Raw genomic sequence first — 6,847 nt, 5'->3', positions numbered from 1 at the left:
GCTTCATGACTTATCCATTAACCTAATTCAGGACCTTAACACCTCTCACCTGAACTAGTGCAATGGCATACTAGATGATCTCGCCAACTCAAATCTGAAATACCACATCAGCATTCCTTTAAAACTCATTTAATACTGAGTCTCAGTTTCCTTAAAAATAAATAAATGCCTTCCTGACAAATATCCTGTAAGAAAGGCAGTGAAGGAATTATTATCTTCACTTTCTAGAGAAGAAAACTGAGGTTTTAAAAGCTAATAGGAGTTCCCCTGTCACATCTGAGCCAAATTAAGGGCGTAGAATAGACCAGGTTTCATTATAGTTATGTGGTTACTTCCTTGAGAACTTAAAAACAGCTCTGAAAGGTCAGTTTTCAATTCATTTGGTTGTGCTCAGCAGTCTTAGCACTGGGCCAGCAAGTAAGGACTTGCCATTCTGTGTCTGTGCAGTTTCCTCCCATCTGATTTTGTTTTCTTTTCATTTATTGCATCACCTCATTGTTATCCTCAGCTTCCGTCTTATACTGAGAGTGGCTGATTATATAAACCCACATTTTTCTTTTTACTGATTCTTTACAACCCTAGAGAGAACTTCCATCTTATGTTATATTTTACCTTTGGTTGCTTTACTTTTAGGTAATGGCCAGAAACTACTAAAGAGTCTAGAGAAAACTGCACACACATTCAAAAGCTAGGGGATGGAAAACAAGAAAATGAGAAGTAGATCACTTCCAAGAGCAGAAGTAATGAAACTATAAATAGTTAAAGACATAATGTAAAATGAAAAGCTCAAGGAATCTGTTATTATTGGACAGAAATCCACTCTCACTCTGTCCTTTCTCTCACATTCCCCACAGTCAATCAGTTGAAAAGTCCAGTCCATTCTACTTCATTTTAGAGATGTGAAAATTCAGAGAGGTCTATGGCTTCCTTCAAGGTCATACAAATAGGTCTAATAATAGGAACCACATTTGAGCCCAAGAAGATGAGCCACTGCAGCCAATCTCTTTCAGTGATAGGACCCATCTGCTCTGGACCCACACATGTTCTGGGTCGTGTTAAGTTCTGGGAAGTCTGGCCTCTGATTAGAGAGGTTAAACTCTCTTCCCTCACACTATTAAGTGAATTACACACCTATCCTGGGGAAAAATTGTTTAAGGCTTAGATTTTCTATTATTCCTAAGGCCTCCCCAAAGAGAGAAGTAGAAAGGTGCTTGTATACTTAGTACAGGACAAGTATTTATTTACTACACACAAAAGAAAATCAATAACACTCAAAATTCCTGAAAAAGTTAAAGAATATTCAGTAACAATTGATAGCTATAATTATACACCCCCCTGGAAATTGACGTTTAACCTTATTAGGTTATGGAGCAATTTGTGGGACTGCCAAATAAGCATTGTTACATTTCACCTAGACTCTGGACTGTCTCCTTAAAGTCCATGTCTACTGTCCAACCAGTATTCCTCCTCTTCTTGTCTGTGGTCATCTTTTCATCAGAGATGTTTATGCATCAGCATGAACTTCCCCTGATCCATCAGATGGACCCAGGAGCTCTGGACCTCTCTAACTCACAAAGTTGCCTCCTAATGTGAATATGTCTGTCTCAAGATCAATATTTGATCATGTATTCAGGAAAGGAATCACCAGAAAGAAAAAGCAGACAGGAACCCTAGCTCAATTAAGCCTAGTTGATTCCCATTGTTCTAGCAAGTCATGTGGAAGTGATAGTCAGGGTGAGGGAAAGGAATCATCTTTCTACAGCTTCTCATGGGAAATCTATTGAAAGAGAATTATTTGCCCCATGGTATAGTTGAAAGAAGACAGTGACAGGGGTGGAGTCATTCCCTTTTTAAATATCTGCTAAAACCACTATACATTGAGGGTAGCTCTGCATATTGTCCCCATTACATAATGAAATAATCTGCCTAGGAGAGACTTCAGCAAAGTAGCAAAGTCCAGGGGAACAGAAAGACAAACCCATTGTAACGCAAAGGGAAAGGCCTTTAGACACTACATTAATCTTTCATATCTTAGAAAGGGTCTGAGGTTTGAATAGCAAAAGAAGAAATCATCCAAGTGAACTTTCCTCTATACCTTTGTCTGCAATCTTACATTTGTCCTTAGCCGCATATCTGTATATGACCCCAAAAAGAATCTGGGAAGAATCTTACTGAAAAGAGCAGAAGCTTCCCACTTCTTGGCTGGAGGCAACAAACCTTAGTCCTGAGGCTCTAAGAGTCAAAGAGAAAAAGCTTCCTGTGATTCTAGGCTAAGTGTTATTGCCCAAGCTGAAGAAAGCATTGTAACACTTGGCCAAGGTGGTGACTGAATGTGGTGAAAGAGTGCAGCTTTCCATCTAAGAGTGAGCCCATGGATTCTGAGAAGAGCCCAGTGTCTGAGTGACCTCACTGACCATCAAGCGACATGCCTGATTTAGTTAGGCCTCAGGTTGGTGACAAATCAGCCTGCCAAGTCCAGTCCAGTAGCAACTAAACCTGGTGAGAAGCCAGCTCAGTAGCTAGTGACCTGTTTGACCCAACCCCATAGAAAATAGACCTATCTAGCCAAGATAAGAAGATAATAGCGCAGCTGAGCTGCCTGTCCAATGGAGATGGTATGCCCTGGGAGGAGACATCCCAGCTGAGCTTCAGAGCAACATGTTCATCACTAATGCCATATAAATTGAATCGCTAAAGTTCCTGAATTGTGCATTGCCTTAGATGAATGTTTTCCTTCCATACCTCATTTCCTCAATACAGTGCCTTACTACCGTTTTATTTCCATGGCTGTACCTACTCCCTCTAACATGAATTTCATGTGTCCTGGTGGGAGAACCCACCAACCAAATCCCTGATTAGATAAGAAGAGAGAATACTTTGTAACCTCTCTCCTTCCTGTGCCATCTGAGGAAAGCCTTTAGCAAATCTAAAGAACTAACTAGTCATTTGGTTCTTTGTTAATGCGAAATATCAATGCAAGCTCATAAGCTAGTCTTATGAGGACAGCTTTCTATACAGACGTAGCCCTACTAATCTGTAAGTGGTATCACCTACACTCTGAACACCTAACTTACCAGCCAATGTGAGTAGGGCAAGTGGAAAAAGGAAAAGGAAAATAGCAGGAGTGGGAAACAAAGTTTGATAAATCTTGGGAGGCTTATCACCTCACCACAGACCTCTTTATGGCTTCATGATAAGTAATATATAGCTGCCTTAATGCATTTCAGCAGAGAGTCACCAACCTCTACAACTTCTACATCCACCAATTCCTTATTATTAGAGACTTGGGCCTTTTTTTCTAATTAAAATGAATGCTGCTAAATTTTAAAATAGATAATTATAAAAATGTTTCTAAAAAATCGATTAATAGGTTATTCTCCCTGCCCTCCACTACTGTAGATCTCAGCTACTATCTAGGCCCATTTGGCAAAGGGAGAAAAGTTTTGCTAAAGTTTTCTAAATGTCTAGAAAGAAACTACTTTCAACTTCTGCTTTCAAAATACGGCTTCTCTTTTCTGAAAACCTCAAAAATTGGCGGAAACTACTTCAGGGACAGAAAGCAAATCTATGGCAATGAGACACAGTGGAATTAAAAATATTTGCCGCAAAAAAATCGCAGAATACACACACATACATACAAGTTTTGAAAAAGAAAGTGATAAATAAAATAAAAAATATCTTAAATTGCAATTATGTATAGCATTATATAGCCAAATTAAATTATTTACCTTAGTCATTGTATTAAAAATGAAACTAAATGCCTGAGAGACACAATCAGATGTAGGACATCTAATTTGAAATATCCAATAGGCAGCTGGAGATGCACAACTCAGAAAGGCAAGATTGATGGATTTAGGAGTCATCTGCACAGAAATGACAATTTAACCCATGGCTGCTGCTGAACTCACTAAAAGTAAGAGAATGTGCAAAGGATAAAAGAGGGCCCTGGACAGAATCTCAGGGAATACCCTTTTCAGAAGGGATGACGTGCATGATGACCTGGGAAAGAAGACTGAGAAGAAGTCAGACAAGAAGAAGAAAGGGCATTGTCACAGAGACAGAGAAGAGAGAGTCGTCTGAAAGGTGAAAGTGTCAACAACAGAAAGTGCTGAAGAGAGAAGGATGACTGAGAAAAGAATCCATTCAATTTGGCAATTAAGAGATCACCTGAACCCACTCCTACACAAATATTTATAGCAGTTTTTCTGTGTTGGAAAAGAACTAGAAATTCACTTGGGGAATTGCAGAACAAATATTGGTATATGAATGTAACAGAATACTATTGTGTGATGATGAGGAAAGGGATGGTTTCAGAGAAAACTGAGAAGTGAGCAGAGCTAGAAAGACAATTTATACAATTGTAACAAAATTATAAAGAACAATAACTTCGAAAGACTTCAGAACTCTGATCAATGTAATGACTGACCCTGGTTCCAGAGGACAAGTGATGAAACATGCTACCCACCTCCTGACAAAGAAATGAGAGACTTAGGGTATAGATTGAGACAGACACAGTGCTTCCCCCTAAAAAGGCTCAGTGCAGTTTTAAGCATTAATGCTCTGGAGGACCTTCTGTGGGTAACGTGGGAATTTTCTTTGTTTAACTATACATATTTGATACAATGTTTTTTCTTTTCTTTTCTTTCCCCAGGGTGGGGAGAAGTAGGAGAGAAAGAAAATAGATGTTTGTTAATAAAAAAATCAAATTAAGATCTCCCAAAACTTCGGAGAGCACATTTTTAAATGAGTTGAGGTCAGAAGTCATATTTCAAAGAGCTGAAAATTAAACAGACCATGAATATAATATATATCATATTCCTTGCCTTTTCAGTGAGGATAGAGGGGCTGAGAGAAGAGAGAAAATTTGGAATTGAAAATTGTAAATTAAATGTAATTTTTTTTTAATGAATGAGAGAAAAGGAAATGGAGGCATTAGGCACAGACAAGTGTTTCTAGGAGTTTAACTGCAAAAGGGAGAAGAAATATCAGATGTTAGAGTGAGGGGAGGGTAAGGACTAGCAAAGGGCTTTTTGGTGGGGTGAGTATGCCAGAAACTTGAAAGTGTTTGAATACAGCAGGGAAGGAGCCAATAGATGGGAAGAGATTGAAGATTAGAGAGGAGGATATGTGTGGAGGCAATCTGCTGGGGAAGTGTGGAGGAGATGGAATCAGTGGTCTATACAGAAGGCTTGGCCTTGCAAAATAGAAGGGTCACCTCACAGACTTCATAGGTACACAGGCTCCTTCACGTAACTTCTTGTGGCCGCATAGAGACTCCTCCCCAAAAAACAAATTAAAATAAAAACTCCTAGAAGACTAGCATCTGTGATAGGATTTGATGGATCTACCTATCTCCTTGAGGAAATAGTTTAATAAGTAAGAAAAAAACCAGTGCCCTGGACCTAGTTGCAATTTGTACAAGACAAATATAAAAAAAGTATTAAAAGCTAACTAACAAGACAAAAGGCGGGTAGAGGGCTGGGGAACCAACAGAAGGCCCACACTGCCTTTAGAGCCAAGTTCTGAGGGGATTTAAAGGCCTACTTCCCTCCCTTCAAGGATCAGCTCAGATTCAGGCTCTCATAAGATGCCTTTCCTAATTCCTCCAGTTGGGGGTGAATCCTCAACTTCCCCCCTACAAAAAATAAAAATAAGTGAATAAATATTTTTGCAATATTTTGCATTTATTTTTATTTGTTAAATCTGTGAACATGTTGTATCATTCACACATAAATATGCCCAATAGAATGTTTCTTGTTTCATTTTCATCTTTGTATCTCCAGCATCTGTGCAGTGTCATGCACATACTACATGCTTAATAAATGCATGTTGAGTTGAATCAAAGTACGTTGTCCCATCCCCTAAATCACTTTCTGCATTTTTCCTGTGCCTAAATATTTTTTTTTTGGTGAGGCAATCAGGGTTAAGTGACTTGCCCAGGGTCACACAACTAGTGAGTATCATGTGTCTGAGGCCAGATTTGAACTCCTGACTTCGGGCCAGTGCTGTATCTACTGTGCCACATAGGTGGCCCATCCCCAAATACTTTTAAGGAAATATTCTCCATACCATCCTATAATTTTAGATCTGTTGCTCTGTGTTATACTAACAAATACTATAGAAGCCTTACTTTAGTGACTTTCAATCAATCAGTACTTGTCTTTGTGCATTTACTACATACACAAAATTCACTCCATAAATTAATTCAACAAACAGGCATTAAGTGCTGCTCAGAAAGGGGATTGGGAACCACACTGAGGCAGTGAATGTTCTTTAATGGAAAGTCAGTTGTAGCTGACCCTAATTCCTTTTTCCCAAGTTACTGGACTGGAAGGAAAGAGGTGTGTGTGTATTTCCAAAAGGCATTTAGTGATTTTCCCACATAGGATAGTCTTGTGAATACTACAGAGACATGGCATTACTTCAATCACAAATAGTGGGCAGCTGATGTGTAGGTCAAGAAGGATATGATAGCTGATAGCCTTAATGAAGTGACCAGCCTCTCTGCAAGTGAGGATAGTTATAGGTAAAAAGATGACTTGTGCCAAGCTAGTGAAGAGCCCCCTTGACCTTGTAGGTCAAGAAAAGACCACACATACTTATTCAAGGCTTTGGCAACCCGATAAGACTGAAATAGAGCTTGAGACCTACTTAACATAATCTTCAGCAACCAAGGTCTGCTCCACACCCCATGATACCAGGATGAGGTTTTGGGATAGAACTTTAATGAATTTCATAGCCAGGTAAGGAGGATCTTTCATGGTAGTTATATGCAAGACAAATTACAAGGACTAGTCATGTGCCAAGATCCACAGTTTTCTTAACACAAACAATATCTATTATTACT

Source organism: Phascolarctos cinereus, unplaced genomic scaffold, assembly GCF_003287225.1.
Source record: "Phascolarctos cinereus isolate Bilbo 61053 unplaced genomic scaffold, phaCin_HiC Scaffold_4;HRSCAF=312, whole genome shotgun sequence".
NCBI classification, from domain to species: Eukaryota; Metazoa; Chordata; class Mammalia; order Diprotodontia; family Phascolarctidae; genus Phascolarctos; species Phascolarctos cinereus.
This window is presented reverse-complemented; position numbering follows the sequence as displayed.